We start from the raw sequence: 25496 nt of genomic DNA on the forward strand, positions 1-25496 counted from the left end.
CCTTGTCAAGCTCACAGGAGGGATGCAGAGTGCAAGTGGATGTTTAGGGCAGAGTGCCTGAGTGACAATCTGCTGTTTGCACTAACTCTAACAGAAGTTACACTGCCCATCAGTTTAAGAGCTGATATATGTAAGCATGCTGTAATTCCATATTCTGGACATATTAAAGAATACCTCCAAATAGTAAAATCAATTCAGTGGTTTCCAGAGACAAGAGTGAACTAATGTTGCAGGCATATGGTTGTCAGGGTTAACACTGATGTAAGGAAGAATAGTGTAGTGTAGGGTTCATAAAATTCTAAAATAGGAGTGGGAAGGGAGTAACTATTTATAGATTCCCCTGTGTTTTAAATACATATAACATGTGTGTGTGTGTATATATATATATATATATATGCATATATAAGATTTCAGCTGGAGATAGCTTACCTGACAGTTTTGCTCGGTTTTGGTTATAGGTATGGGCATGGCAGGAGAGTTGTCTTTTCTGAAGGTGCAGAGATGTCTTGCATCAAGCAATAGAAATTGAAGGAAGAGATTTCAAATAATTGTAAGTTGTCAAGTGGAGTTTTGTTTTGAGAGGAGAGCATGTGGGCAAAGAATACAATGTTAATTTAAAAAAAGCAAAAAGAAGGGGTGAGTAAAAGACTGGTGGGTGGTGGTAGAGAGAAAAAACTTGCTGGCATTTTCTTTCGGTTTTTTTCCTCTTCAAAACAAGAGCAAGCAGTACTTGTGTCTGCTTTAAAATATATCTTCAACAGCCTTTTGTATTTAGTAGGACTTAAGAGAATAGCTGCTTTTTTCCCTGTTACAGGCTCTGTGTGCTAGTGCAAGCAGAGTACAGGCAGTCATTAAATTTCCTGAAGTAGTTACAGTAGTTGAAATCAGAGCAGAGATGGAAAAATACCCCTTGCCACTGGTGAAGGTGGCTGTGCCTAATCTGTGTGGTACCAGGGATTTCTGTATGTTCTCTTCTAGACAGGGAAGTTGAGTTGTACTGCAGATGTTTGTCCTGGGTGCTGTTGTGACAGAAATCAGGAAATTCCCTGCTTCCTGCTGTCCCTGGTACTATCTAGCCCTGGACATCTATGTGAACACCGTCAAAAAAAGGCCATGTTGTAGTGCCTTGTGAGAAGACCCACACAGCAAAGTCTTTTCTCCTTTTTAGGGTTACCATTGAATGCCATTGGTAATGTCTTTGTTGATAATGATTCACTTTCTTGGGATTGCTCCCCAAATGGCTGCAGCTTTGTATTTATCACATAATGAGTCTTGCCTCAAAAAATGAAGCTATTTTCTGGTTTAAGGGGAAGAAAAAAAAAGAAATTATTGACTGAGCTCAGAAGAATGAGAACTCGGGCAATATTAGCACATCATGGTACCAAGTGTCTCCAAACTGCCACATTTGATCTTTGTCTTTAAACAGTCAGAATCACAGACTATTCTGAGTTGGAAGGGACCCACGAGGATCATCAAGTCCAACTCTTAAGTCAGTCCAGTAAGTCTCACCTCTGTGCTTGGCAAAATCATGGAGCAGATCCTCCTGGAAACTATGCTAAGGCACATGGAGAATAAGGAGGTGATTGCTGACAGCCAGCATAGCTTTGCTAAGGGCAAATAGTGCCTGACAAATCTGGTGGCCTTCTATGATGGTGTCAGCAGAGATGGTGGATGAGGGAAGAGTGACTGACATCATCTACCTCACCTTGTGCAAAGCATTTGATCTGTCCCGTATGATATCCTTGTCTCTAAACTCAGAGGTCCTTGTCTATAGTCTGGAGAGACATGCATTTGATGGGTGGATAAAGGAATTGGATGGATGGTTGCATTCAGAAAGTAGTGGTCAGTTGTTCAATGTCTGGATGGAGACCAGTGCTGAGTGTAGTCCCTCAGGGACCTGTATTGGGTCCACTGTTGTTTAACATGTTTGTTGGTGACATGGACAGTGGGACTGAGAGCAGGTTTTCCGATGACAACAAGCTGTGTGGTGCAGTTGACATGCTGGAGGGAAGGGCTGTCATCCTGTGGGAACCTCAGAGGCTGGAGAGATGGTCCTATGCACACTTCCTAAAGCCAAGCACAAGGTCCTGCACATTGGTTGCAGCAATTCCCAAACACAAATACAGGCTGGGCAACAGTGCGTTGAGAACCTGTGAAGTTAGTCTGAAATGAAGAATCTCCTAAGCAGCTGGGAGTTGTCAGAGAGATTTTTAGATGGACTCCAGGTGGTGTGGGACATGCCAGAGAGCTGGGAAGCATTTGACACAAGCCAGGACAGAAAGATGCCTTTGGTCTCTGGAGAAGCATGTCTGGTGTATGTGGGTCTGAGGGAGGCCTTGTATCTCTAATTGGAGTTATGCTGCAGCCGTGGTTCCTGTTGTTATTAAACTTCCTGCTTAGAGGCCTCCTTGTGCTCAGCAACACATGATAAATAGACATAAACATCTTGTAAAAGATGGTCCCTGGTCAAAAGAGCAGACAAAAAAAAAATCCACCAGAGAATGGAAGTGGGACACAAGGAGACAAAATGTTTTGCCTGAGGTTATATGGGTCATTTGCAGAGAGGAAAGTGGAGCCTTAGTTTCTCTGCTGGTAGTGTTGGCACCTTCTTTGATGAAGATGTAGCTGCCTGTGCTCACATGTTGGACAGGTTAAGGGAAATCTGTGCAGTGACTATGGTACTACTCCAAGAGGAGGATTTGGGATGCCTTTTAGACTTGAGGAGTAGATTTAGATGCAGCCTACCGAGGTCACATCCTCTCATTAGTACAATGCTGCTGCTTCCAATGGCAGCGACAGCCGCTGTTTCAGGAGACAGCACTGCAGCCTGAACAGCCCTGTGTGACCTGGGTTTCACCAACGCTGTGAACAGGCACTGGGTTGTACACAACTACAGGGGCTCGCTGGAGGCAGATGTGTGAATGCCTCTGCATCTTCTCTGCCTTATCTCCTGAGCTGGTTGTGTTGACTGCAGTGTAGATACAGCTTCAGATGTGTACTTCCTCCTGCATTCCTGTAGAAAAGATAAGGCATGAAATGTGTTCCTGTGCATCTGTGCTTGTATTTACTCTACTTTCTAGGGATGCAAATGAATGATAAGGCTGGGTCAGGCCAGTGGTTTGTCTAACTTAGTTTCTTTTTTTGCAGTATCCAAGAGCACCTGCTTGAACCAGCCAAAACAGTCCACAAAAGTCACAGGGGAAAAAAAAGGATTTGTTTGAATTGTTATCATTAAAGCTTCTAGCTCGTTCTTCATGATTGAGTTTGTTTTTATAGGAAGAGTCTATGCTGTTATGAGTCACTCTGGCTTAAAAGAAGGATTTTGCTTTCAGCTGCCTTTTGCCTTAAAAGGTGATGTTGCTTCTGGTATTGTCAAGTTTAGGAATAAAAAAACAAACTTAAAAATCATCAGGCAGCTTATTCTTCTAAAGAAACACTTGATACCTACTTGCTTAGCTCTTTGTTTTAGAAAAATCAAAATAAAACTATGCTTATGGAATGCATTCCTGATGTCTCTTTGGGGCAAGCTTGATTTATGTGACAGTAAAATACCAGACAGCAGCACTGCTGCCTGTAACAGGGATATAGTCTGCTTTCTGGTGTGCTATATTTCTAGACCATCTGGAAATTAGTGTCCTTAAGCACCTGAAATAGCAAAATTAAAAACAAACAAATGAACAAACAACAAAAAGCCCCTAGGAGTTGACCTTTGGCAAGCCAGGCACAGTTGTCTTTCAAGTGGGTAGATAAAGTGCTGTCTTGGTGGTGTGTGGTCAGTAAGGATGTAATAGTTCTTTTGAAAGGGTTAGCTTTTTAACCCTAAGTAATTTACAGGAGGGCTTATTCTGTTGTGTTTAATCATAAAATCTATCTGTAGTTCCAAACTTAATGCAAAGGAAATGTATATATTAATGAAACTCTTGTGGCACAAAACAGTGGTGTAATTCATAATCCACTATAATGATAAAACTGCAATGGAAAAGGATGGGGTTGTTCTTTTCAAAATGATTTATCTGCCCCTTAGACCTTACTGCCACTTCTATAGGTGGAGCTAACCTGGAACCCATTGGCTGATCATGCCTTTCAATGTTGCTGTGTATTTGAATAGCTATGAACTTACTTTTCCCTGTGTTGCATCACTTGGTGAAATTTTATTAGTAGAATATACTTTTCATTTATGGGTATTTGCTGCATTAACTGCTTCCATCAGCTGAGCTGGCTTCATTGCCATTTCTCAGTCTCAGAAACTTGAATTTTTAGAAGTATTTACTAATTTTACTCTTCCTTGCCATGACCTTCTGTCTGCATAGGAAACAAAAGCCTGTGCTCTCTTCTGAGTGCTTTTTGTGCATTATATCCTGGGACCCACAAAGTTTGTTTCTTGGGCTGCTGGTGCACAATAAATTACAAGGTTCTGTTCTGTAGACACACTTTACCTGGACTTTTCTCTACATGCCCAGCATGCCTTAGTGTCTTGCTATTGCATGTTCACTTTTACATTGTTAGTTTATAAGGGGATTCAATGTAAAAAAGTCATCTGTTTTTAATGTGTTGTGTTTTTTTTTTAATTCTGTATTGGAAATGTGCAAGAAGAGATTTTCTTGAATAAGTCAATATTTATTTGGTGACCAAGTTTCATTTTAGTAACAAATTCCACTGAGGTTGAAGAGTTTATAGGGAAGTACAGACAGGAGGGAAAAGGGATTGTGAAGCAGAAAGCATTAATCCTGGATTGAAAAGTTTGTTTGTGAAGTGACTCCTCATCACCACCTGCCTGTTTTACTCATGAATCTGTTGTTTTGTGTCTTGCAGTGACATCCCTGAAGGGCCAGCTGTTACTGCTGTGAGAAATCAAGAGTTCCTTCCAACTGCATCTCCTGTGTCTTCTGCAAAACCACCACTTACAGTGAGTTTCTCCTACACACATTCTGTTTTCTCCAGTGAGGATTTGTTAGCTGTAATCTGTGATAATTATGTTTTTCTCTATTTATATTTTGTCAGTTCACTTACTACTACAAAAAGCTGGGATTTAAGAATCCCAGGCCACATGAATCCATACACCTCCCACCCCTCCAAAAGCTCATGCTGGAAGCTCATAATTGCAAACTCTTCTGGCCACCTGCATACCTTGTAGTGGGGATGATCAAAGGTTATGTGCTTCGAATGGGTGTTCTGGTTATTCATCCAACAGCCAAGATGAAAACAGGACAAAATATTTTGTTTCTGAGAACAGCTTAAAAAAGAAAAACTAACTTAAATAAAAAGAGGAAAGTAGAGTATTGCATGGGCAAAGAAGATTAAGCTTCCCTACTCCTTCAGAGTGCCAGAAGCAAACACATCATACCTGTGTGGCATCTAGTCATAGGGCAGTGGCAGGTGAAAAGAGGGTGACTCAGTGATGGAGTGTTCCTGAGTCTGTTCCTAGATACACTCTTAAAATGAGAGAGCAGAATTTTCTCAGCAGTATAAGAAAGCTTTCTAATTCAGTGCTGTTTGGACATTAAATGAAAACTCTTGAAAATCCTCATTACCTCTGTTAGTTTCCACCTTAGAGGAATTGCAGTGAAGAAAATGCTTCCCTACTTCTGGCAGCTATCTGTGAATGTCCCTGTAACTTCCCTACAATTCTTTTGCCAGTAACTCAGTAAAATGCACTCAGGTGATTTTAGTGCTTTAATATTTTGCACCCTTTGAAACAATGGCATAACAATTGCTTGCAAGGTCATCTCTGGTTTTCAGGCAACTATTTACCTGGTTGGGAGAGCTGAATGTATCAGTTATGTATGTCCTGTGCAGAATCCATCTGCAAGATTAGAAGGGCAGGAGCACGTCTGTGCATGTGCAAGTGTTTGCTTTGACAAAAACTTGAGAACTAAATGAACAAAAACCCCCTAAGTGGTTAAGGAAAATGCCCCCAAATCTGTTGAAAGCTAAGAGATGATTTTGGCACAATGTGTATTTCTAGACTATGTCAATATTGTGGATGCATAAATTATACATGACTTGTAAAATAAAAAAGGTTGCTTCTAGGGAGCTATTGTGTTTTGCCTGGAAGGATGGAGCCAGCTTGCAACATATGTAGAGAATATTACCTGTCAGAAATTGAATATTGAGTGAAAGTAATAGTTTTAATCAAGAGTGGTTAAAATTGAGGCTGAGTTGAAGGAAAAAACAACTGCTCAGCTGGAAGACTGCTTTCTAGTGCTGAATACATGCCCTGAGACACATATTTTCTGTATTGGGAATATTGATCAGGGCCATGGTTGTACCTTGCATTACCACTGTTTCCCTGATAATTGCAATCAAGATTTCTTAGCACTCTGAATTCCAGTCCTTTCTCTGTAACCAAGTACAAAGCACTTGGTGCTGGTCTGATGGGGAAGTCAGCATTGTATGAGCTGGTTAGTCTGGCCCTTCTTTCCTGCTGGTTTAGTATTGTGCAGAAGTAACGGATTTAATCACAAAAAAAGCTGAAAAATTGGGGGAGCTAAGTCTCTGTATTATCCTCTGAGGTCCTCTAGTAAAGAAGGAGTAAAGGAGCAAGTGAATGTTGTTTCTGCTGAAGATTGCACGATCTCGTCATGGAGCTTACCCACGGTACCCTGGCCTGTTCTCCCCCCTGGCTTTCCCCTGTTGAACACTTACATACTTGAACCTGTCTGTAGACAGTTTCCCTCATGGGTGGTTGGGTGGGTGGATCTTACTGCAGACCATGAATTTTGGCTGCATAAAATGCAGAAAGAAGAAGGGATTTATGTGAGATGTGCTCTGTATCAGCTGTATGAGAACACTGCTCACAGGAGCTGCTTCTTGGTGCATGGATAGATACTTGGCAGAATCTGTTGATTCTACTGAGGCAAAGACATTCTGGTTTATATCAATTAGTATCCTAAAAAATCATCTGTAGTGATTGTGAGTGTTTTCTTAAGAGAGTCATTGTGCAGGTGTGTCACTGGGAGCAGTGACTGTATGCACAGTCTGAGATACACTGAACTGAGTGTAAAGGAGCCCTAAACTTTGTGTTTCTGCAAAGAAACATCCAAGGCTGGTTTTTTGAAGTTTTTTGCTTTCCGATTAACAGCAGGATTGTTTCCCCACAGTGATGTCTTCTTTCTGTTTCTCCTGAGTCAGTGTCTGTTCCCTTCTCATTCTTGACAGTGCCCTGGGAAAGCTGAATCTTGAACCCAAGTAAGCACCTCCGCTTGGATGTGCCAAAACTAGCTGGCGACAAAGGATAAGGTTGCAGATGAGTGATGTCAAACATCTTTTGGGTGTGACAGCATTTGGCTACTGCACTCTTGAGAAGGCAGGAGTTTGCAGTTGTACCTGCTTGGGCAAGGCTCTGTGCGGAGCAGCTCTCCTGCGGTGTGATGCTGGATGCAGGTGGATGTTGGTAGCCCTGCTGATGCAGTTGCTTTCTTGACCCACACCACTCAGCACTTTCTATTCTTGCTTGCTTGCTCTTTTGTTGAGCCACCAGACTTCTCAAGTAAGTGGCACAAGTGTGTCCTGGCAGATATGTCTGTAGGAAGGAGAGTGGTCTGGTAGCTGATGTAGAGCTCTGCAAGTCCAGTTTCGGCTCCCTGATCCACTTGCGATTCCTTCTGAGAATTCAACAGTATGATACAGAGCTCTGTGCCAGTTTCCTGTCTGTTAAAGGACACTCCTACCTTGGGTGGCAACTGAGTGTAAAAGGAACCAGTGAATGCTTCAGTGTAGTGGTTGAAGAAATAATGTAAATTTTAACCAGGACATCTTTCTCTAATATTTCTGCACAGCCTAAATAGTATTCCTGAAGTCTTTTTAGAGGTCAAAATGAATGGCAAGTACTGTGTATGGGATGGGGAATGCAGGGTTGTGTACCATGGCAGGGATACTGAGGTGCAAGTGTGAGATTCCAGCATCCACTGTTCTACTCTGATCACTGAGTGTGTCTTGCCTCTCTGAGTGCAAGTGCTTTCTTGGACCGGGGACACCAGAGGCTCCAGAAAACTTGGGTTCACATTTCTCACCTGGGATTTCAGTAGCAGATGCTGCTTTGTTCCTCATATGGTTTTGCCTTGTGTAGTCACATCTGCTGAACTCATTCTGGCCTGCCTGTTGCATGTTGGCTTTCAGAATTTACTTTAGGGTCACAGAAAAGTCTCTTACCTTGCTTTCCAAATGTCACTGGGCAAAGTACTTGTCAGAACCTGGCTATTCCATGGCTGCACAGCCTACCTCAAAACAGTTACTGTCCCTGATGTGTCAACGAATAAGATCTTGATAGGATTGACAACTATAAAACATTCCCTCTGAACTCTGAGATGAAAGCGAGACATTTCCTTTCTCCATCCAGAGGGCTCATCTGCTGTAGGAGGAGGGAGATGGTTTTCTTTTTTAAAATCCAACTCCTATCAGGTATCATAGCAGTGTCTATAGCACTCCACAGCAGCATGCTCTGGTGCCTCATGCTGTGGGAAACTGGGAATGAAAGGTGAGTCTGCCAAGAGGCTTCTGTCTGCAGTGATAGTGTGGTACATGTGACTTACGGCATTAACTGAAGCTCACTAGTGATACAGTGGAAGGGGAATAGAGTAAAATTAAGTTTGGGTTCAAATATTCAGATTTCAAGGATACTCCCTGGGGTTGATCTTACTTGCTAATGGCATAGCATAGGGAATAGAATAAAGAGTTTGTTTGGCTTTGCACTGCAAATACGTAAGCCAGCCTTGCTTTGGCTCCCAGCCCAGGGCGAAAAGGATGGCTGATCACCCTGCTCTTTCAGTGCTGACAGCTGTTGCTGTCAGGGACAGATGTGACTTGGGTCTGAGATGGGGATAACGGTCTGAGTGCCTTTTACTGCCAAGGTAGATTTTTTGGTGATAATGCAGTTTGTCTGTTGCACAGTAAAGGGAAACGAGATATGTTTTTGAATTCTCTTGGTGCATTTTTCTTACTCTTTTTCATACTGATTCCCCTGATACAAAGAGATTAGTAAAATATTCTAGTACTTAACAGTCATACATTATATCTTTGGTTCATCCAGTCTTGTAAACCATTCCTCCTCATGCCAAAACCAGTCACTTTACCTGCATGGAAGCAGGCAGTTCTGGGATACCACTGGCCCTGCAGATGTAAGTCTGTGTTTTATCCGTAGGAAAATGTTTTGAAAAGCTGCACAAGAAAACAGTGTAGGAATTTGGTGGGCAGATTAACTGCATTCCTGTTTCAGGCTGTTTATTCATAGCTTTAACTTTTTTAAGGCAAAAAGAGGCTATTTTTAGCTTGCTTTTCCCCCGTCCATATTAGCTCAAACAAATTTTCCAGTTGAAGGAGAGGGTGTAGTTGGGAGGAAGGAAGGGTGGAATTGAAATTGCTTCATTAAGTCAGTTTAAAGATCACTAACACACAATTTTGTTTTCACGTTACAGTTTTGAGTCTCTTTACACTTTCCAAAGAGGGGAAGCCTTGTGCACGGAGGGGAAGAGTTTGAGAACTTCTGAGACAATGAAGTGGTTATTCAAATCTTATGACTTTTCCTTGGAGTGAATGTCAGGAGGGTAAAACCTGGCTCTTCTGAGTCCCAGGATCTGTGTTTTGATGGTTTTATGGTAAGCCGATTCAGAAGCAAAAAAAATGCAAGAGCAGCTCAAATGGCTTCCTCACTAAGTCTGATGTGACTTTGGCTTTACCTTTTTATGATTACTGAGTTAGGTGTGCTGCAGAAAGGGTGGCTGAATCCAGGGTCTGTGGATCTAGCCTGTAGAAAGAAGGGATACATACTTCATACTTTCACTGATAATCCATGAGCTGGTGCTGCCAGGCCACTGCAGAGCACTGCTGCTTTTCAGATCTCTTGCACTTTGATGTAGGTTTTCTGTAACTATTGTTTTTTCCTCCCCCTGTTGATAAGAGCTGAAGGATCTTGGCAATGGAACATCTGTGAAGTCCACCTCTGGTGGTGGAGTGTAGAGCTGCTCATGCTGTCCTGCCTGACTGCACAGGTTACTCAGGATTAGATCCTGAATTATCTCTTCTTGGAAAACACTCCTGCTGTGTGTTTTCCTGGACTGCTGAAAAACAGAGGTTATGTTTGTGTCTAAAGAAAATAAAAAGTTTTCTGGTTTAGAAATACACAGAAGTAACCCCCACAGAACACATAAATCCTTCTCTTCCAATAATAACAGGTTACCATGTTATTGAACTCTGTGTTTGAGCTCAGAGCTATAAAGGACAACCTGACTTTCCAAGCATCAATCCCAGGGAAGAATCCCTGCTGCTGAGGCATCAACATGGGGCAGGAGTAATTTCTGTAGATTCTCCTGCTTTGTTCTCTTCCACTTCTCCCACTGGGAGGCTGCTCCAGATCATGGCTACTTGACACTCTGACTTCTCTGAGCTCCAGCTGAGAGGCATTCGTGGTTGGTATCTCTCCTTTCTGCACCAAGATAATTCTGTGGTTTAAATGTCTGTTCTCACTTCTTGCAGCTCCTCTCCTCAAGTGTGTTTGCAGACAGTGATTCTGTCCTCTATCATGGTGTCTTTTGCCATTTTAAATGAGTCAAACTTCCCTGAGATAGGCCTCTTATTCTTACCAGCACTTTTGTGCACCTATTCTCAATTCAGTAAAATCGTCTTTGGATTTTGCTGTGACCAGAACAGCTCACAATAAGTATGTCTAAGAAAGGTCTGCTTTTATTAATGCTGATTTCAGCATCTAACCATTAACTGTGGCTTAAGCATACTCATATGTACATTTGAGAAGAATCCTTTGGTCTTGCTTTGAAGACATTAGAATGGTGACTCTTTCCGCTCTAGGAGAGTTCTGTTAATGGTTAGTTGTTTAACTAGATACATTAATTTGAATAGGCTGCCTTCAGTCACTGCATCTTGAAATGCCTTTCTTTGTTATTTTACGGAGGCTTTTATTATCAGAATTACAATTTTTTTTATAAGTACTCTTATACTTGTAAACTGTGTAAAGCAATGGGTTAATTATAACGTTTGTATTTCAGAAAACAAACACTCATATTCCAAGAAAAAGTCCCTTTTAAAGTATGTTTGAGTATCCAAAAATGGCTCACTATCAGCTTCCATCTCCAGATAACACTGTGTGCTGCACCAGCAAGAGTATATGCAAAGAATGAAAATAAAGTCCATTATTTATGACCCTCTCTGAGATTCCCTGGCTTGTGTGAGAAAAGTGGAACTACTCGGAAATACTTTGCTTCCCCCTGGATTTCTGGCTTCTTTGAAGGTTGTCTTGATCTTTGTGAATAATCTTGGGTTTATACGTTTGATTTCATGCCAGCAAACTAAATCTTTCTGTAATGCGCATTCCTTCAGGCTTTGTATATCATGAAGATTTGAGGGATTTCTCCCACTGTTTGGAGTAGTGTTGTTTTCCTTCTGCTGGCACCAAAGACTGGCGGGATGTGGTTGTGCCCAGAGTCAGGGGTTTGTTACCTGGCTGTGCTGCAGGTGTGCTGCCTGGATCACTCCCTGGATCTGCCTTTAAACTGGGGGCAATGATGCTCCACCTGTCCTTGCCCAGCTCATGTATTTCATAAACCCTTCTTATGACAATCTCGCTGCATAGCCATTGGGCTTCCAGTGATGGTAGCACAGGGCTGTTTGTGGTCACAACACCCACCTGAAAGGATGAGCTGGCAGGGCTGAACACCCTCACTGTTGGAAATACTCTTGTTAGGATGCTGCTCAGGGGGAGCGGTAGGGTTTGGTTTTTTTGATTTCTTGTTCTCTCCCAGTCTCTGGGTTTTGTCCCACACTGTCTCTTGTAATATACTCTAATTTAGTGGTTTCTAACCTGTTTTGAACAATTAACTGTTGCCAAACAGTTTATGGCAGGTTGAGTTTCTTGTTTGTCATATATCCCTGTTCGTGCATTCAGAATGCTGTAATTTTCCTTACTGAAGAGGCAAAAAACATTTATCGTGGCCCTGTGAGCTTCTCCTGGGGAACAGTCATGTTACTCTCAGCATAAGACCTGTTTTTCTTCTGCTTCATAGGGCCTTGCTTTAAAGTCTTCATTAAAGTGAGTAATACAAATACATTTTTCCTAAAATCAGTCAAGTGAATGCCCCATACCTTTAAAAAAGAAAACACAAATGCCAGTGGATATAAGATGCTTTCTGAATCTTAAATGAAATCCTACTATAAGAAAATGAATTGCTCTTTCCTTTTCTTGGAATTTTAGTCCAGAGCTAAATGATTTTGGCAAAATACTTCCAGGCATTTAACTTTGATAATCATACTTGTTAAAATAATAATTAGTAAATCCTTTTACAATTATAAGCTTTTGCCTTTAAAAAATGCCTGTGAGCCCCTCCAGCTAGATTACACTGTCAATATATATATAATTTATCAGATATCTATATTAAGACAGTGTGTGTCTTTAAGTGCATACATCTTTGCTAAGATGACAGCCATCCTTGTGCTCTGGACATTCTTTACATAATTTGAAGTATGTAATAAACTCAGCCGTTAAAATAACTTGCCGTACATCCCACTGTCCTGGAATAATTTTTCACATATTCAATTATAGTGTCTTCTTCCTTCTCTTTTCAAGTTTTTTTGGAAGAACGTGCTCTTCTGCTTTTAAAAGTATTCTTTTCCTGCTCTGTCATAAGTAGTGTTAGTTCATTCTACATTTCTTTTTTAGTCACTTGCTCTAGTCCTTTAGAAGTGCAATTACATAATTCATATAAATTTAGAAAGGCAAAGATTAAGATCTCTACACACGTCAGGGTTTTTTTTTTATCCTCCAGGGATGCTAGGAAAAATTCAGGTTAGTGTTCTGGCAAGTAATTAGCATTTGAAATGAAGGTTAAGATTGGACAGTTTCTCATATGTTCTGGACAACATGATTCTGGAGTCTGTTTGCCTTTCGTTGGTAGACGTAATCTCTCAGTTTTAATAAATGACTGTTTTGAGTCCTGAAGCAGCTTCCCTGTAGCTATTTTTCCTTGTCAAAGGAGAAGGTCATTGTCTGGTTTACTGTGAATTGAAAGACCTCTGTATTTAACCTAGAATGTGGGCAAGCAAGCAGCTTCTGCTTTGGAATTTGGTCTGAATAAGGCTGATTTCATTTGTTTGTACACCAGCATGTTCATGAGCCTCAACTGGGCACTCATGCTATGTGAGCACAGTACAACTGCAGGACAAGAAAATGGTCTCTGGTCAGAGGTTTCAGCCCATGGGGAATAATTGACCACTGCGTTAGTAAATGCTCCTGCCTGAATAGAGATTTCATTCTGTCTGTGCTTAAACCTTCCAGGTGGAGAGAACACACAGTTTATATTACAGGCTGGTGAGAGCTGTGCTTTGTGCATACACAGTGCAGTTGGTCTAATTATGGTAGCTGGCTAACGTTTCCCAGGTGTGAAATGTGGAGAACATCCTTACACACAGACTGCTTCTCTTCCTGAGTAGCATGTGGAGAAAGACAGTGCCCAGGCTGCTGGTGTCCTGGTGAAGGTGACCCAGTCCTACCTGTGCTCTTCCAAGAGAACCCCAAGCAGGTGAACAGGGAGAGGAGCTGTGGGCTGTGTGGATTGTTGTTGCAACCTGCTCCCAGCCATCTGTGTTATGGGACAAAGCAGCACCTGTCAGGAGAGAGGTAAGGGAGAAGTTTAGGATTCCACTTCTCTTAAAGGCTAGTCAATGAAGGCTGTATGAGCTCTTCTGCCAGGCCATATATTTGGATGTTTGTGGTCGGTATCATTAAGTTCTATTTAAGGACTCCATTTGCCTTGTCCACTGCTTAAAAAAAAGAGTTGGTTTAGCAGAAATCTGGGGGTTATCTTTCCCTCTCCTGGAAGCTGCATTTAGACCCAGGACTAGGAACTGAGGGACAGCTCTGTTGACATGAATCTAAGGGAGAGTGATTTGATAAAACTGTCAGTCTTGTGAATTTTCCTATGATGCTCTTGAGCATTATTAAGTCCTTTTTATATCAGTCTGTAGGCTTAGGAATAGTGTTGCTTCTACTTGCATTTTCCTTGCATTTAAAAGGCTCTCTCTGCAACTATAAGAGCTGTATTTTGATCCATTTTAATTGTTAACCCAGACTGTACAGAAGCCCGTGACTTGTATTTGCATTCTCCAGAGTAAGATTTCCAGTCATCATAGTGAGAAGAAAGTGTCTTAATTTCTGCAAACTCCATGTATGTACTTGAGTCTCATCTCTGCAATCATTTTAATGCCTGATGAAATGAGTCCACCATTACCTTCAGTTGCCTACAGACTAGCTGTGTGCATCTGACTGAGTTATATGGACTCTCCTAGACAGGAAAGGGAGATACTGTAAGACATAGGTCATCTGACCCTGTTTTAGCCAACTGCTTTAGAAACAGATGAATCCTGCCCTGCAGGTGACTATTCCTCTCCACTGACTGTGATGTCAGATGTTGATGTCAACACTTGCTCAAATGAATCCTGTATGAAATATTTTCAGTTTTAAATTTAATTGATTAGGCGTTTTCAATAAAGTATAGTCCCCAACCACCAAACATGTCCTGGTATCCAGGGAGACAGTTGTGTGCTATAACTTTTTCTACTTTTATTCTCCAGCTCTTTATCTAGAGAATGAAAATTATTCCATCATGACAGGAACACTGGCCTTTAGAAAGCTCCTTTTATCTACACAAATGCTTTCTGTGGTATTTTTTCGCTTTTGCTTATCCATCTTAGAGCTGGATTAACTTCAGAAAGACCTTGTATGGAACTCTGAGGCACATTTATTTCTTTGACCAGTAAATCAGTATTATAGTTTCCTGGGGCCTGGAAAAGAGGGTATTATTATGGAGTTATACTAAGTCCACTTTCCTGAATTTCCAAGGAAAAGATATAAATCTCCTCTGTGAAGGAGAAGAAGCTATATGAAACAGACTTCAGGGGCCTTATTCTCTTTGTGTTTATGCTCGCTTGCCTTTTTTTTGTACCTTTCTCCCTTTCCTCAGGTGCTGCAGTATATTACTTAATCTCCTTTGAGGTAAGTATAGCTTCTTTGTCACTCTGTGGAACACATTGGTATTCAGAAGAGCTTTTTCCTATGTCAGAGCCAATATTTTGTTTCTTTGTAACCCTAACCTTCTTGGAACTCTCCAGCTAATATTTTTCTTTTTTTCTGTCTTTTATTGACTGTGGTACATTGAGTATTGCTTCCCTCCCCAGTAACTTTTTGGTTTTTATTCATGACTAAATGCATCCATTTTATGAAGCAATGAAACCCATTTTCAGAGGAAAGCAAAGCTGGTTGCAGGGGCTTGATGGAAGTCACAATAGAAAGCACAGTCTGTCGAGTCATGTTTGTTGTACAGATGAGGTCTAGCCTGGTGTGAAGCAGAGAGGCACAAATTCTGTGGGTCTACAGGATCCTTCTGGCTGTGTTCAGATGTTCTCTTCTGCAGTCTGTCTGGGAAGAGTTGTGCTGAGGCTGGCTGGAAAGGTTTTAGGTGAGCAGAGAAGATGGCAAAATGGGATCCAGAGGAATCATGCCAGAGGAGTGGAAATCCCAGGTGCTTTGCACCTCTGTGTCTCTGTCACCTCTCTCTCTGCTTGAACTGCAAACCGCTTCAAGAAGAAACTTTATTCCTGCAATGCCTGTGCATGCAGACTTGCATCCTACCCTCTGCCCTCTCCATCCCCACTCTTTTTTTCTTCCCTCTGTCTTCTACAATAATTTTAGGAGACACTGTTGAAATTCTAGTAACTGAATTTAGTTTTAACATTACTTTTCTCCTCTTCCCTCATCAGCTTAGTGATATAGTCTTGATGCAGTGTTACTGTATGCATGTTTTGGAAGGCTAGGAATTCACATGGCATGCAAGGGAGGAAGGATGACTTACCTGCATTGCAAATATTTATCATCCTGTTCACATATGGAAGCCCTTGAATAATTTCTGCTAGGAACTTCTCACCCACAGCAGGTTTTTCAGATCATGGAACTGACATTTGCGGGCACGCTAGGTTGTGCAGGAACACCTGGGTTATTTTCTTGGGTGGAGGGGAGATCTCACCAGCTCCTTTGGTTCTGGTTGGCATCCCCTGAAGTTCTAGGGTGATAATACATTGGGTTACCAAGAGATTATGATCGTGAGGGATTAAGAAAATGGAACAGCTGATTCTGGCTGTAAGGAGAGCCTTCTTTTCTTTCCTTTTTTTTCTTTTTTTCCCCCGAGAATATTATTCCAGAGCCCCCTTGATTTTGTCATAAATTAAATGTCATTGTACCTTCTCTGGTTTCATGTCACATGCACAGGGCCTGGATGAAATGTTGACCTGTGATTCAGGGTTGCAGACCAGTGTTTTAAGTGTCTGTTCTTGCATCTCACTAGCAAAGGTGTCTTGTTCACAGCTGGTCTCTTAAAGGATACAGCTACCTTGTCACGTTTAGGCCATGGAGTCATTGGTTCAGTGAGTCAGTGTTGTTGATTATTTGCAGTGAAGTACAAGACGACACAGTCAAATAAGATTTGTTTTTCAGCAATCCATGTTTGGATAATTCTGAGCCTTCTCTTTAATTTGTAGATAATCCATTCTCAGTTTTGGACCTTTCTGTTTGTGCTCTCCCAGCCTTACAAGAATGTTGTCCAACCAAAACTGGAAATGATCTCTCATTATGACCAGTAAGCTGTTTAGAGTCTTGATCCTCTGCTTTGTAAGTGCTGTAAATCTAGTTCATAGACGGCAAATCTGGCCACCTAAGCAAATAAACAAAAACACTCAATACACCAGAATTTTTCAAGATGAGTTAAAGCTCTGACAGGAATAGAGCAGTAGGAGAGAGTTGTTGATGGGGAAATCTGACAAGTTAATTTATTTTTGGTTTTTTAATTGGACAGGTTGGGAGACAGAGAAGGAAAAGATGGTGTAGGAGACAAGAGTCATGGAGTCCTGGGAAAAGGGAGCAGGGAAAGAACTGTAAACATGACCAGCAAAATAATCTACTTTGTGTGCAAAGTCTATTTAAATGTAAATTACCCAAAGTGATTTTTTAGTGGAATTTTTTATCAGCACAGTGTAGAGAGACAGAACTCTTTTCCCCCTTGTTTAAATATGTGATGCAGACAGCTGTAGAGAGATATAAACATCCCCCATCTCTCTATGTCCTCACACCCACTTCTTTCCTTTAGGCTCCTTGGAGCTGTTCCCTGCAGCAATGCTTCCAGGTAGTGACAGTTTGGATGTTCACTTCAGTCACCAGAGCCCTGTCAGAGCCAATTAGCATCCTAATGACTGGCATGTACCATCTTGATAACATTGAGTCTGTGCTCAGTACCAGGGGACCTCGCCTCTTAAGAACCCATCTTGTCTCATCTGGCCCTTACTGGTCACATAAACCTGTTAAAAAAAAAAAAGGAAGAAAATTTCCATTTCATCTTGTCTTCTGAGTCCCAGGGGATTCAGGGAGGGGACTTAAATCAAGCTGCTGCTCTTACAGGTACTGAGGACTTTGGGCCTAAGTCTCAACTGAGGCTAAGTAATGCAGTACTTGTTCTTTTGAGCTGTGTTGAATAAGAGCAATCAAAGACTCAGCCACATATAGTTTTAAATATTGAGTACCTGGCCAGCATGAGGACTAAAGTGGTACTTTTTGAAATGACTGCTCACTGTTGTTGTTTGGTGGTCTGCTGCAAAATCCACTCCACAAGCATCTCATGTCAAAACTGTGCTTTTGTTGTTCAGTCAAACCAGAGCTGAATGCTGTGCAGAGACCTTTTCTGTAGTAGTACAGTCCAGGGCATGCAGATGAGGAGATGTAGGGAAGGTTTTACAACTACTCAAGGAGGTTGGACCCTGGTGGAGTGTCCAAGGTGTAAATGTCACTCAGCATCCTTTATCAGCATGAAGATTCTCGAGGCTTTGTACTATGCTGTGCCAGGTTGGAGCAGGATCATATCATCTCTGTTAGTGGCAGAGTTAAATGCTGCAGTTTTAAATCCCCGTTTCTGTGTTGTGTTTTATTGTTCAGTGACAACATGCTTTCAAGGGAAACTAACCCATCTATTCTGATTTTCAGCCCTGAAAGTCAGTGTTCCTTCTTGTTAATATGGCATCACTGTCTAATCCTGCCATGTCCTACCTCTTCGGTGGTGTTAATGAAGTGCTGTGATGCCAGGGCCAGCTGTTTGGCACCGCTGACACAGCCACACTGGGTCATCTGAGGGGGAGGTCGGCATTTTAATGGTCCTTAGAGGAGCCAAATCACCTGCAATGCTGAATCAGAGAGTGGCTGAAGGGCAGTGTGTTACCATGGCAGGACTGAAGCTGCAGTAGGGAGGAGTTCAGTGTATGGGGCTGTGGAGGCGGCACCTTTCACTGGGTAGCATAACAACCTTAACCTTGTACTACTTGAAATGACATTGCTGAGATTCTGAGGACAAAAGAAATTTTCTTCCCTGTAAGGGACAGCAAATCCCAAGCGTGAGCTCTGGAGAGCGAGTGAGCAAGAATTACTATTTTTAAGGTCATAACTATTCTTAAAACACACCCCAAAAAAATAGCCCTGCCATCCCCCAGCCCAGCTTGTGATGCTGGAAGACAGCACATTAACATATCCACATGGTGCATATGTTATTTTTAACGTTGCTATGAGAATTTTGACTTTTCCTGATTTTTTGAATGGCATTTGCATTTACTATCAGCATGCTGTCATACTGCTATCATGGCTTTTTAAATTCCAAACTTAATGTTTTGGTGTGATCTTCAGCAATGGTACTTGATGGCTAAGAAGGCTGAAGGTACATAGAAGTATGTTTGTTCAAGTACTTGCCTGCACCTCTTGTTTCTTCTGGACATGTCACCAGAAGACATAAACCTGAGACCTGGAGCCCTTTTTCACAAGTGCCACCTTGAATGTTGTATCTGTGACAATCTGGTTTGTATGCAGTGAGCCTGCTTTCACTGTGCACAAGGTGTAGTAAATCAGCGAGGCTGATTCACTGCATGCACACTAAGTACCCAATGAGATACACTCCTAAAATGGTCCAGTGATTTGAACTCTGCCTCTTGTGTTCTCTTATGTGCATGATTTATTTTGATGACATCTCTGAGGCTGAAGCCCTCTGTCCCACTCTTATGGTCCCTGAGCATCCCAAATCTGACATTCTAGACCTCACAAGGTCTCAATGTGCCACTTTCCCCAGCTCATTTTGCATTAAACCCTACTCAAAGTCATACTTAGCTTTTCTTTACAAACATGAAGGCCAAAAATTTAAAATAAAAGATAGCCTCCAATCAAAAAGGGATTATTGTATAATGATCTCTCTTGAGAAGCTTAGGTGCTTAGTGAAGTGTCAAATACAGATGAAATGGGGAGAGCTGGCAGAGTTAATGTAAAGGATGTGTAATAACGGGGCAGTTTCCCCCACATTAGTTGGCCTGTATTTCTAATCCTGGAGCTCTCCCTTCAGAGTAAGGACGTAGCTAGATTTCTGTGGTCTGTTTAACCTGTGGATATTGCCCTGCTGCTGTCCAAAATGTGTGTGAGAAGAGAGCATCAAGCTCCCAGGCAAGGGTTCAGATGTTTTGATACAGATTTTGGCAACTATGCACATACATCACCTGAAAGCCAGGGATTGGTTAGCTGTCCATACTACAGAGATGGGCAGAGCCATAGCATGAGCCAGTCCTCCTGCATTGGTGGAGCTTCACAGCCTTCAGAGTCATCCAGTTTCTTAAGACTGAAGCCAGAGGCTGAGTGTTAGGGATTCAGGGCTGAGGCTCAAGGGCAATCCCCAACTGCCCAGGAAAACATAAATCTCATTGATGTGGCTATGGACATAACTATTGTGGGCAGATCTTCAGAAATCATTTAGATCTCTGACTTCTACCAACCTCCAAAGAATTAGGTGCCTACATGACGTTGTACACCAAAACTACCTGCTTCAGTTCTTCTTTTGAAAAATCAATAAAATACTACCTCTTCTCCCTACCTTGCAGTCTGACTGTGTAAACATGCCAGGGATTTATCCTGAGGTTTGTTTTTAAAACAGTGGGGACATGCTCTCAGTTGGGGGCTCTGATCACAGAGTAATCATTGCTTTGTCAGGATACAGAGCTGTCACTCACAGTTTTCTGCTCAAACACATAGTAGTCAGAGTCTGCAGCTCAGGTACTGTGTGGTCAAATCAATAATCTGAACACTCAGTGGTTTTCTGTAGTGTAGGACAATTCCCAGAGATTAATGTAAATATAAGAGCCTTTCTAGTGGAAGCAAACCACAGGACTGTGATTGCATTAGACATTTCAAATGGCTGTGTAAAGGCTTGGCAACCACATATTTCTGAAAAACATTTATTCTTGGTGCAGCTTAAATCTTAGCTCAGTGATGGATTACTTTTAACTTGAAAATGAACTCCTCGTCCTGGTGTCAGGATGGATTGTAATCCTAAAGGTGACTTGTAAGAGGAAACAAGTATTTATTTGGCTTGTGAATTTTTCCATCATATAATGGGTAAAAAAATACAGAGCAAATACTTCTTAAAAGAGTTAGTGATGGTTGAAGGACTGCTAAAATAAAAGCATTTCCAAATATCAGATCCATGTAGTTCTTTGAGACTTGTAAAATTTTCTTCTGAATGAAGTTCCTTTTCTTTCATGTCCATTTCAATTAAACACTCTGGGGAAAAAAACCCCTATATTTGTTTCAGAGTTTTTGTCCTTTCCAGGTAAGGTGCAGGAGCTTGCAATGTTTATTCCCAGGGCACTTGTAGAGGAGACTTGCAGTTGGTTTTGCCAGGTACAAAAAGCTGGCTGCTAAAGAGGTAGGAAGTGGAGAGCTTAGGGTTAAATTTAAAGTTAGTCATTTGGAAGGAAGAAAGCTGCCATCATTTTGGTTCTCACAAACTCATCTTTTTCAATTGCTGAGACTGATCTTAATCCCAATCGGGGTCCATATTTGTTCTGTGCAAGTTATTTTTTACCAAGTGACTGATAAAGTCTTGTCCCAGCATTGTTACTGTAAATTAACTTAAAAACCACATGATCTGATATGATTTTTGTCTGGAAGAAAAAACACCCACCCTAGCATTTACTTTTTTTAAGGTACAGTCTATGGTGTTTTGCTTTTTTCCCCGTCACCTCCATGCTTATTGCCTTTTTTCATTCAATCTATGTGTGTATTAGAGGAGTTTTCATGAATCTGTGGGGAGTTAACTGGTGTACCTTAGTAGGATAAATGTTTTGTCAGCCATAATCTTGAATATCAATAGTGAATTAATAACTTGTGCCTATGACTTTTGTTGAATTTGTGGGTCACATCCTTCCTAGTGTGGCATCATGGCATGGTATTTAGACAAAGCCTTTTCAGGACTGAAATGTAATCTCTGTTTGCTTGACCTTGGACATGTTGTGGACAGAGTGGTAGTAACAAATGTCTTGGTCTGGCCAGCTGTGAGAGTCCATAGATATGTAGCTTAAATCTCTTGTGGCTGCAGCAGGTTGAGAGGACCCCTGTGAAAACCAAATGTCTCAGCACGTACACTGTAATCTGCTTGTTTTACTGTAATTTGCTGATGGATCTGACACTTGACACACATCACTTGACCAGTCACATCTGTTTTGTGTTTCAGGCTCTGGGACTACTGTGGAAACTAGCAGTTTTGTAGGGATTTTGCATGAAGTAGAAAGCAGAACTGCATGTGGTTAGCTATGGAGTAAGCAACAAATTCCCGGGAGTAGAATTGCTCTTCTATTAAAATATATTCACTTTCTGTCTTGAGTATTTTCAGTTGGCTGCAGATTAGTTGTGAAGCAGTATAATGTGTTGTGGACAGCAAGGAGAGGACTTGTGAGGTTGGTATAGGGATCAGTGTATACGGTGCGAGGACTTTGTGCCAGGATTCTGGAATAGAATTGGTAGCAGGAGTGCCATGCAAACTGCTCTCTGCTGATGTCTGGATGAAGAGGAGCCAAGATACAGTAGTCATCTTGCTATGACCACCAGGAAAGGTGGTACTTTTTTCCTTCTGTTCTGAGGCTTATTGAGCTGGGTCTTGTCTGAGCAAGGACTTGTGAGTTTAGAGTTGGATGGACTTACTCCTAAACCTTGCCCTGTGCAGCCCTGGGTGGCTTGAGAATTGAATGGCAAGTTGGGGGAATAGTGGCCAGAACACAAGCTTTGAGGACCATGCTCTATTGTTGCAAATTAGATGAAAGTAGGTTGGTTTCTTCTCTGTCTGTGGGAGGGACAACAAAGAATTTAAATGCAGTCACTGGCTGCCTGGAAGACAGCTGTGCCCTTCTGGTCCATTGTGGCTGTCTGACTGCAGGCTCAGACAGTACTTAAAATGCAATCCTCCCAGGATTTCCAGAGTTAAGGCACCAGGGCACAGTTCTACAAGAGTGATCTGCAAAATGTCTAGTTGTGCAGTTGATTCTGGTCTATGTTGCTCCTGAGACAGTTCATTGTCTGTCAAAGCTGTATGTTTTTCCCCTGTTCCAAGAACGTGATTACAAATACTGTGTTTCTAGCTTATTACTTTGAACATTTTTTCCTGTCACCTCACAGAGTTTCCTTTTCCACCACCCAAATGCAAAATACCCATCTTTGTTGTCAGCTCTTTGTAGCCTACCCATGCCCTCTGTATCTTGTCCTGTGCAGCACTGAGACATCACCCCCATCTGCTCTGTCAAGCCTTGAGCGTTCATTTGTCATGCGTTTCCAAAAAACCTCCTTCGTGTTTTCTTCCGTGTCACATCTGGCATCTAAGAGGAGTCCTAGTTAAAGGTCAACAAAGCTGACAACTTTTCTCATTTTCAGTCTTCCCTTAGCACTCTACTGTGCCAGCAACAAGCTGGAAGGTGGAGAGACAGCTGCTGCACAGGGAGTACCTGCAAAGCCAAGCTCCAGGCATGGCCTGGGAAGTGTTTGCTCAAGGGAGAAGCTTCTGAGTGTGACAGAACTGTCTGTGTTCCCCTTTCTTTACCCATGTCAGTACCTTGTTGCTGCTCAGGGAGGAGGGTGTGTGGAGGCTGGGAGAGCACTGCCTGCCAGGGCTGGCGTGGTCCCTGCTGAGCTACTCTACTCCTTTTCCTCCAGCAGCAGCCTCTGCTCAGGGCTCCTCAGCCTTCAGCAGTGGGTGCCCTCTTGAGAAGCTTTGGGCTGAGGAGTGGTGCCATCAGGACAGGCTCCTTCACAGCTGGGGTGAATCTCCTAGGACTTAGACGACTAGCTCTTTAGGGTAGGGACAATGTCCCCATAACTTTATGTCCTGTCTTTGGTAAGATGCTTAAAAAAATGTGAGGTGTTGCTGTGGTTTAAATGCTCAGTAATGCCTTCAGTACTTCCACTGCTGGTCACTGTATGCTTGATTAAGCTTTGTCCTCCTCTCTTGCCATGACAAAGCACAGTGAAATTTAAAGTTTTGTGTAAAAGGGAGTGTACATTCCCTCATCAATGAGAGAAATAGTGCCAGCTGTGGTTTCAGTACTAATAGTAACCAAAGCTTCCCTAAAAGAGAATTTTTCTCCCTTCCACTTCCTTGGTTGACAATTTTGTGGGCTTATTTTTGCCTCGTTGTGTTCTCTGTGCCTCTGTTTGTATACTTTATAAAGACTCTAAGGTAGAATTATTGAATAAGCTCCTCAATGTTGAGTCTATGAGTTTCTCATGTCTGGCTTCACATGAAATTTTGTTTTAGTCTTTGTTTATAGGACATCATGCATTGTACCCCCTCCTAATGCTTGTGCTCCCCTACAACAGCTACAGTCTGCTTCTAACCCTTTTTATTTAGCTAACTGTAATTCTGTTCTAACCTGGGAAATATTTTCTTTTACTGTGACCAAATGATATATCCAGCTCTGTTATCGATATGTGTGCATCACAACTGAAGTTCTGATTGAGAATCTCCATGGAACTGTGAATCTTTCCATTGATTTTTCTGTAGGTTTTGACTGTACCTTTAATTACCTGTAGTTCTCAGTGAATGTGTGCTGCTCTGTTTACTTTGCTTGATGAGATAAGGATCATTCTCTTCCTAGGTGAAATGTATTCCCAGGAGCCTTCTTTTTTCACCTGTGCAGTGATCACTTTATATTTTAGCAACCTGATGCTAATAAGTGCTGCAGCATTAGCTGTGCCTTGGAGATAAAGCCTTTGCAGTGCAGACCCTGTGTGCCCATGGCTCTTACATGCTCCTCTTGGCCAGGGTATACATGAGTGACTGTGGCTGCCCTCAGTCTTCTCTATGCTCCACTTTACCTTTTGTCCCATTGATATTTTTGCAGCTTCTTTCTGTGTGTGTCTAGCTTTTCTATCCCCATATTTTCCCAATGGCTTCTGCACCTGACTACGTGACTGTCACCTTCTGTATTAGTCCTTGGTGGTTTATGGCTTGTTTTTATCTTGTGTGCCACTGGACAGGCAGCCAGTCATCCCCTGTGGAGCCAAGTGGGTGCTTTGGATGTGCATTCAGCTAGACAAAGATCATCAGCTCAGTCTTCCCTGACAGCCAGGAGGAAGATTACAGGAGTAGGATTTGTATCAGGGTGGTTCACTGATGTAGTTACAATTCAGATACTTGTTCATGTGAGGGTTCACAGGAACAGACTGCAGCCTTGTGAGCCTGAGGAACCAAGCACCTCGACCAGAAGAGTGATGCAAAATCAAGATGCAGTGACATGTTCCTTTGCTCCTGTTTTGAACACCAGGCACTCACTCATGTGCATAACCCTCTACTTCTAGGTTGTGAAATTGTATGTATTAAAAGCAACTGGAGATGTGCTACGCTGTGTGACTGCTGTGTGATGTAGGCTGCGTGACTGCTTGCTGAAGCTCTGCAATTTTCTGTCCTGATCCCCAGATAAATGCTTCTACCTGAACAAACGAGCCAGAAACCCTACTGTGCTGCTCATGGTGGAACAGCAGTGGCTGTGGTCATTCTATCTTCCGGATCTGCCTTTGTGATTCCCCTGTGCTCTCCTGTGCTGACAAATCTGCCCATTGATATCGGAGTGACTGCCCCACACTTGATACCCGTGTCTTAATATCTGCACTCAGACTTTGTAGTGACATCCTTACCTTGTGGAAGGGCCGAACACATGCTGTGTGCCCATTTTCTGTGGTTTTGTTTAGGGGAACAACGCTGCATTGTTTGCTGCTTGCAGTCATGGCCCAAAATATTTCCAGGCATCTCAGGGAGCAGCCATGAAGTCTTTATTTTTTCTTGAGAAAGTTGAGCTTCTGCAGAATCTGAATTTTATCTGTAGCCCACATTAATTTATTGCATTTATGTATTGAGCCAGCTGCGTTCAGTATGTTGATTGAACGGAGAGATGATTTAAAAACATGAAGTGTTCTGGAGAGAGATTAAATTGTTTTCTTGTTCAGTATTTCATATCTCTCTATCAACCATGAAAATTGAAACTGCAAATATTAATAAATTAATTGACATATTTTCTAGTCTCATGGTAATGATACAGCCAATCCACAAGCAGTCATACATTGAGTCGTATCTACAGAAACAGAAGATTTTTTTTTAATCATGAGG

General features: G+C 42.0%; 1 protein-coding gene across 5 annotated transcripts in view; it reads left to right on the forward strand.

Moving 5' to 3' along the window:
- Positions 1-25496, forward strand: part of TSPAN4 (tetraspanin 4) — a 437423-nt gene that overhangs the window by 64570 nt on the left and 347357 nt on the right. For 3 of the 5 annotated variants that reach the window (XM_071558757.1, XM_071558760.1, XM_071558761.1), the window contains exon 2: positions 4813-4906. The gene's annotated coding sequence lies outside the window, so the exon portion shown is untranslated. Of the gene's footprint in view, positions 1-4812; positions 4907-25496 lie in introns of those variants that run through there. The other 2 variants (XM_071558755.1, XM_071558756.1) reach the window with 2 other exon arrangements.

Source organism: Pithys albifrons, chromosome 6 (assembly GCF_047495875.1).
Source record: "Pithys albifrons albifrons isolate INPA30051 chromosome 6, PitAlb_v1, whole genome shotgun sequence".
Lineage (NCBI taxonomy): Eukaryota > Metazoa > Chordata > Aves > Passeriformes > Thamnophilidae > Pithys > Pithys albifrons.